Raw genomic sequence first — 8,137 nt, 5'->3', positions numbered from 1 at the left:
CTTCCCACCGGAGCGGTACCTATTTATCTACTTGCGCTTTGACGTGCTTTCGAACTGCTAGGTTGGCAGGAGCTGGGACCGAGCAACAGGAGCTCACCCCGTCGCGGGGATTCGAACCGCCAACCTTCTGATTGGCGAGTCCTAGGATCTGTGGTTTAACCCACAGCGCCACCTGCGTCCCAAAAGGGAACTTACCAGGAACCTAATATTGAGAGGCTTAAACAAGCCTGCAACCAGCTATCTGCTGTGCGTTTAAAAGGGGAATGTTTTTAAAGAAGTAAAACTCTGCAGTTATAGAACTTGCTAGAGCAAGTTAAGACGGATATGTATAAACAATATATCCTCTCCTGCCTCCCTGAACATTCCCACAGGGAGTGCTGTGGCCCTAGCCCTGTCGAGACCGAAGCCTCTCCCACTTCTAAGCCCATCCCCTGGGAGTGACCTGTCCTCTCATCCCGCTCACAATTGGCCAACTGAGCGATTGGGCAGGATCCACTTCCCGGGCAGCAAGCTCAGTCTAGGGACCTCCTTTGCTGCCTGGATAGCAGCCCAAGGGGCCTCATCCGTCGGATCGTGGAGGGCAGGTGGAAAGGTGACCAACAAACAGTGCCCACCAAGAAGGGTTGAGGGGACTTCTCAGGAGCAAGAGCAGTTAGGAAAAGGGCAACCTCAAAGCTGCTCTTGCTCGCTTGGCAGGGAGGGAATTCAACTTCTGTTACAAACGGTTGGCAGAGTAGGATTGAAGAGCCTGTGATAAATGCAATCCATTCATTGCATCTACAAGTCTCATTTATATGGAAGGCTGACCAGCTGGAAACGGGCCTTGTCTGTTCTGTTTCTGCCATCCCCTGTGAAAGCAATATGAGTTCCTGAGCCTGATTTAGAAGCAACCCCATTTTTTCCCCATGTTTGAATGAAATGCCTGGAGGTTCTGATATCCTAATTAATGATTCCCCGGGGCTGACTCCTGGGCAAGCATCACTGGATTGCCGCCTAAACCTACAATCCCATCTGGCCCTGTTTAGGAGCAAATAGCTTTGAACTCCGAGGAATTTTCTTTGGAGCAGCGTGCGAAAGGTTGGGTTGCTTTCGAGGAGAAAATCTCAGCCACTTTGCAACCTTCTCTTATTCTGAAATGGACAGTTTGTGGCAGGTATGGGGAACTTTCATCTCTCCAGATGTTGATGAACCACAACTCCCAAGGATGGCCAGTGGCAAGGGATGATGAGAGTTGTAGTTCAGGAAATATCTGGAGGGCCAGAGGTTCCCCACACCTGGCTTATGGGATGTTTAATGGAAAGATCCTGCTTCTAGTGGACAATGCAACCCGCAGAAAAGCATCCTGAATGGATTTGGGTTGTTGTTTTTTACCGTGAGTAATTTTATGGGAGGGACACGGGTGGCACTGTGGGTAAAAGCCTCAGCGCCTAGGGCTTGCCGATCGAAAGGTCGGCGGTTCGAATCCCTGCGGTGGGGTGCGCTCCCATTGCTCGGTCCCAGCGCCTGCCAACCTAGCAGTTTGAAAGCACCCCCGGGTGCAAGTAGATAAATAGGGACCGCTTACTAGCGGGAAGGTAAACGGCGTTTCCGTGTGCGGCTCTGGCTCGCCAGAGCAGCGATGTCACGCTGGCCACGTGACCCGGAAGTGTCTCCGGACAGCGCTGGCCCCCGGCCTCTTGAGTGAGATGGGCGCACAACCCCAGAGTCTGGCAAGACTGGCCCGTATGGGCAGGGGTACCTTTACCTTTACCTTAATTTTATGGGAAGTATATAAACAAATTTCATGTTGTTTTCTTACATAAAGCAATCCAACTTCTTAAATTATTATTATTATTACTATTATACCAGTGTGGTATCCCTCCTATGCCACTCACAAGGCAACTTTGTTTTTAATGAATTTGCTAAATAGTTTAAGATTCCAGTCCAATTAATGTTAACTCAGAAGTGAAGCCCAACGAAGCTCAATTGGCCGTACTCCCCAGTAGGTGTGTATAGATCTGTAGCCCAAATCTTATTAAGACTGTATTTCAGAAACATGTGTGGCAATGTTTAAATTAAAACAAGTAAATAGAATAAGAAAAAAAGCATACGTTTTTATAATGTAAACATTCACAGGTAAGAATGGAAGAATTGTCCTCCCTGTCCACAAATTCTGAAATGGACAGAAGAGGGAGGAGGGGGAGGAGATGAAGAAGAAGAAGATGATAAGAATGACAAAGAAGAACAAGAGGAGGAGGAGGAAGAGGAAGAGGAAGAGAAAGAATGATGCAGTAGTGACAATGAAGATGGTGATGAAAACAGAGGAGAAGATGTTAACTTTCTGATTTACTCCTTTCCTTATAATTTAGCTCTTGATTTCCCCTCATTTCCAAGCCTGCTAATTACATCTGCTATACTGGAACAAGATGTCCTGCATTTGTGGTGTTCCGAGGGCCTTCTGGCGGTTCCCTCCCTGCGAGAGGCCAAGTTACAGGGAACCAGGCAGAGGGCCTTCTTGGTGGTGGCGCCCGCCCTGTGGAACGCCCTCACACCAGATGACAAAGAGAAAAACAACTACCTGACATTTAGAAGACATCTGAAGGCAGCCCTGTTCAGGGAAGTTTTTAATATGTGACATTTTTGTGTATTTTTCATCTTTGTTGGAAGCCGCCCAGAGTGGCTGGGGAAATAAATTATTATTATTATTATTATTATTATTATTATTATTATTATTATTATTATTATTCCTGCAGCCCTGTGTACCCACTCTGTACTTCAAGGGTAGGTCTGGTCAGTGGCGTAGCGTGGGTTGTCAGCACCCGGGGCAAGGCAAGTAATCTGCGCCCCCTAACCCGTGGATTTGCCCTAACCCCAGATGTTGTGCCCGGTGCGGCTGGCCCCCCCTGCACCCCCCACGCTACGCCACTGGGTCTGGTCACAGAACTGTCAGCAGGGGGATCCCGCTCCTGTAGATCTCAAACAAACACACACACACACACACACCCCACTGGGCAAGTCTATCTGAGAAGAGCCCCTTGTCCTTGCAAGGCTCTGGGTCACGATTTGGGCTCTTCCTCTCCTCCCCTCCTGCCAGAGAGCCCCAGCCCTTCCATCTGGTGGGGTGCCTATTCAGCACTTACTCGAAATTGCTTTCCCAATTGCGCTGAGCTGTACCTGCTGCAATATTAAAAGGTTATGGAGGTTTTATGGAGGCCTGCCACTGACAGTGCCTATGAATTTCAATGCCATTTGCATCGCAGGCGAGAGAGCCAGTGTTATCTCCCAAATCTCTCGCGTCCGCAGGCTCCTGGCACTTTCTTTAAAGCTTCCATGAATCCCCACGAAAAGCAGCTCCCAGTCACGCTTCCACCTGGGAGAAAAGACATTGTGATCTTAAGATCAAGAAATGTCTTGCGGGATCATTAGCAGACCACTTAGTCCAGTATCGCTGAGCAACAGGAAGCAGCTCTGTACCAAGGTAAAAAGGTAAAGGGACCCCTGACCAGGTAAAGGTAAAGGTCCAGTTGTGACCGACTCTGGGGTTGCGGCACTCCTCTCGCTTTATTGGCCGAGGGAGCCGGTGTACAGCTTCCGGGTCATGTGGCCAGCATGACTAAGCCGCTTCTGGTGAACCAGAGCAGCTCACAGACACGCCGTTTACCTTCCCGCCAGAGCGGTACCTATTGATCTGCTTGCACTTTGACGTGCTTTTGAACTGCTAGGTGGGCAGGAGCAAGGACCGAGCCACAGGAGCTCACCCCGTCATGGGGATTCGAACCGCCGACCATCTGATCAGCAAGCCCTATGCTCAGTGATTTAGACCACAGAGCCACCCGTGTCCCAATATACCAAGTAGGCAGCTTGAAATCATTGAGCCCAAGTTTGGGAAACACTGATCTGGTCCAATACCCTGCAATACAGTAATCACCACTAAAGAATCCCTGACAGGTGGCCATTCAGCCTCTGCTTAAAAACCCCCAATACCAAGATGAAGGTCTACCAGGCTTGCGTCTTGAGCTCGCTGCTTTATGGAAGTGAGTCGTGGGCAACTTACAACCGCCAGGAGCAACACCTCCAAGCCTTCTACATGTGCTGTGTCAGGAAGACTTTGAGCATCACAGGGCAGGGCAGAGTCTCAAACAAAGATGTGGTCTCCCAAGCCTACATTCCCAGTATGTTCACACTCCTGTCTCAGTGTCATCTAGGCTGGCTAGGCCGGAATTCTAGTAGCAAGAAATTGGAAAAACACAACAATACCCAACACAGAAGATTGGCAAATCCTAATGGTAGAATATCTGCATCTAGCGAAAGCGACAGGAAGAGTAAGAGGTCAACCAAAACAAAAAGTCTAGAAGGATTGGAGAATCTTTAAAGAATATTTAGAAAACCATGGAATAAAAGGAAACATCTTGGCAGAATTAGACTGATCCCTGTATTGTATAAATATAAGTTTGTAGGGAGGTAAAAAGAATATAAGAAATATGTAACTGTGCGGTATAAAGTATAGGATAGACAAAGTACAGTGAGATTAATTGGAAGTCAGTTTTAAATTTCTTTTCTATAAATTTTATAATTGTGTTCAATACCAGGAGTATATCTGATGATAATTATATTAATATTCTTATATCTTATAGTGTGGTGGTTTGTTTGTTTGTTTGTTTGTATGTATGTTTGTTTACTTGTATGTACGTCTGTTTTTCATAAATGTATTTATTTTAATATTTTAAAAAAGAATATGTAATGAGCACTGATCCTTAGCCCATGTCTTGTGTTTGTATTGTTGTGATTGGTTCTTAGTGCAACAAAGGGGTTTGTTTCTGAGTCATGTATCCAGAGCAGTGACCAGGGGAGGAATAATGACTGGGAGGAGCACAGAGAGAAGAAATGCCCTGGTGCATCTGAAACAGCAAAACCGGACTCCTTCCTCTGCCCCAGCTGCAACAAAACATGTCTCTCCCTTATCAGTCTCTACAGCCACTGCAAGTGCTATAAGTGCTATAATAAATTATTATTATTATTATATAACTCTACAACGGTTTGATGTCACCCTCAAAGGTGTACTCTTCCATTGTCTCCCAAGAGAGACAGATGCCAATAAAAATAAAAATCAGTCCTCATTTATCTCATATGCATTTCAGCAAATTATGCTTTTTCCTGACGGGAAGAGAGTTAGCATTCGGATTCCTGCTGGCATTTTGAATTGTACCTTTATTAATCATTGTTGTGTGGTTTTGATGTTTGCTCTGCAAGCCTCTTTAGGGGGTTTATACCAGAGGAAGAGAAAGTGGGACAGAGATCGATAGAATAAATAAAACAAACTTGTTGGCTTCAAAGAACTTTGTACCTCTTTTAAAAAAAAAAAACAGTTTGAAAAGGAGATTCTGCTCTTGGTTGGGAAACTAGATAACTCGTTCCTTTCATTTGGGAGATGAGTGTTTGCTTTTAGAAGACGAAAACTAAACTGGGTTGGGCATGTTGCGACGAGGAGATGTTCCGTTCAGTTTGCATTTTAATGCCAACCTCCCTCATTTGCACTTCCTGAAACAATCCATGAACTGAAACACAATTCTCCTCCGAAATTCACACTTCTCAAGATTTGACAATATCTGGTTCTCCAACCAAAACATGTGATCCCAAATGTGTCTGTCGGGGCAAAAGCGTGAATCAAAATGCACACACGTCTGTGAAAATAACATGCAAGAATGCAGTACATATATTAAGGGGGAAATTGCGCACACAAAATGTCTATTGTTGCAAGTTAGGAGGCTCAGTTTGGCTGGTGCCCTGAGTGCCTTCCGAATCTTGGGATCCTGCATCTGTGGGGGCAGATGGTATGGGATGCCTATGGCTAATGGTCTCTGGGCAATGGCTTTCGCTGACTAGTTAAGTACTAAAAAGTTGCAAAGTGTCATAAAACAAAGGGGAGGGCCTTCCTTCCCCTCCATTAGCTGCTAGGTAAGATCATGGCCACTGGTGCCATCACCTCCTGGCAAATAGAAGGAGAAGAAATGGAGGCAGTGAGAGATTTTACTCTCTTGGGCTCCATGATCACTGCAGATGGTGACAGCAGTCACGAAATTAAAAGACGCCTGCTTCTTGGAAGAAAAGTAATGACAAACCTAGACAGCATCTTCAAAAGCAGAGACATCACCTTGCCAACAAAGGTCCGGATAGTTCAAGCAATGGTTTTCCCAGTAGTGATGTATGGAAGTGAGAGCTGGACCATAAAGAAGGCTGATCGCCGAAGAATGGATGCTTTTGAATTCTGGTGCTGGAGGAGACTCTGGAGAGTCCAAAGGACTGCAAGAAGATCAAACCTCTCCATTCTGAAGGAAATCAGCCCTGAGTGCTCACTGGAAGGACAGATCCTGAAGCTGAGGCTCCAGTACTTTGGCCACCTCATGAGAGGAGAAGACTCCCTGGAAAAGACCCTGATGTTGGGAAAGATGGAGGGCACAAGGAGAAGGGGATGACAGAGGACGAGATGGTGGGACAGTGTTCTCGAAGCTACCAGCATGAGTTTGACCAAGCTGCCGGAGGCAATGGAAGACAGGTGGGCCTGGCGTGCTCTGGTCCAGGGGGTCACGAAGAGGCGGACATGACTAAACGACTAAACAAAGGAGAACGATAGCCAGAATAATGTGAGAGCTGAGCTGGAAGCAGGCTGGAAGCTGGAGACACAGAGACCTGCTTGCTCTGTGCTGGATTCAAAGCCGGTGTCAACTCTGCTGCCTTCGCAGCACTAGGCAAATCCTTTCCGATTTCCTCAGTCTCTTGATTTCTAACTTCTAGCGCAGCTGCTTTAGTCTGTGCACTTAACTTGCAGTTTTATATATTGCTGCGGCGTTTTTAATCTCTTTTCTTATATTGCTGCTTCCTCTTGGAGGTGTGTAAGCTGCCTTGCGACTGAAGGGAAAGGGAGGAAATCTTTAAAAAAGAGACAAATTTTAGGCCATGGCTCTGTCGCCTCAGCATGGATGTTGCTGTCTTGCTGCCCTCCATCCTGACCCCTCCTGGGTGGTGCTGACTCCATCTCATTCTGCAATCTCAGCTCCTTCCTTTGCAGCAGACCAGATTTCGGTCTTCACCGCCAGGGGCTGGCCGGCCACGGCTGCCTTGGCTGATGGGCTGTGAATGCTCTCCTGTCTCTCCAAAGCTGCTCCACTGGCTGAGAGATGCCAAGAGCGGCAGGCAGCAAACAAACAAACAAAAAACCAACCCTCCAGCTCTTTGGAGAGCAAAACCAAGACAGATGGGCAAGTCTGGCCTCCGCTGGTGGTTGCAACTTGCCAGCAAGTTTAGAAATCTGAGTGAAAGGCAGGATATGAAAGTCATCCAGAGATTTATACCCAGATATGCAGAATGTTGATGTGTGTCTTTTAATCTGTTTTCAGTTTATCGCTGACTTTACATTTTCTTTTGAGTGTTTTAAACGGATTTTTTTTACTGTTCTTACTGATAATTTCATTGTCTTCTGGCTTGAGAGCAGTACATGTGAAAAGGATATGGGAGTTGACCACAAACTTGACATGAGCCAACAGTGTGAGGCGGCAGCTAAAAAAGCCAATGCAATTCTGGGCTGCATCAATAGGAGTATAGCATCTAGATCAAGGGAAGTAATAGTGCCACTGTATTCTGCTCTGGTCAGACCTCACCTGGAGTACTGTGTCCAGTTCTGGGCACCACAGTTCAAGAAGGACACTGACTAACTGGAACGTGTCCAGAGGAGGGCAACCAAAATGGTCAAAGGCCTGGAAACGATGCCTTATGAGGAACGGCTAAGGGAGCTGGGCATGTTTAGCCTGGAGAAGAAGAGGTTAAGGGGTGATATGATAGCCATGTTCAAATATATAAAAGGATGTCACATAGAGGAGGGAGAAAGGTTGTTTTCTGCTGCTCCAGAGAAGCGGACACGGAGCAATGGATCCAAACTACAAGAAAGAAGATTCCACCTAAACATTAGGAAGAACTTCCTGACAGTAAGAGCTGTTCGACAGTGGACTTTGCTGCCAAGGAGTGTGGTGGAGTCTCCTTCTTTGGAGGTCTTTAAGCAGAGGCTTGACAACCATATGTCAGGAGTGCTCTGATAGTGTTTCCTGCTTGGCAGGGGGTTGGACTCGATGGCCCTGGTGGTCTATTCCAACTCTATGATTCTATG

This window comes from Podarcis muralis, chromosome 11, assembly GCF_964188315.1.
Source record: "Podarcis muralis chromosome 11, rPodMur119.hap1.1, whole genome shotgun sequence".
NCBI classification, from domain to species: Eukaryota; Metazoa; Chordata; class Lepidosauria; order Squamata; family Lacertidae; genus Podarcis; species Podarcis muralis.
The sequence above is the reverse complement of the archived record's forward strand: the minus strand, read 5'-3'. Positions refer to the sequence as shown.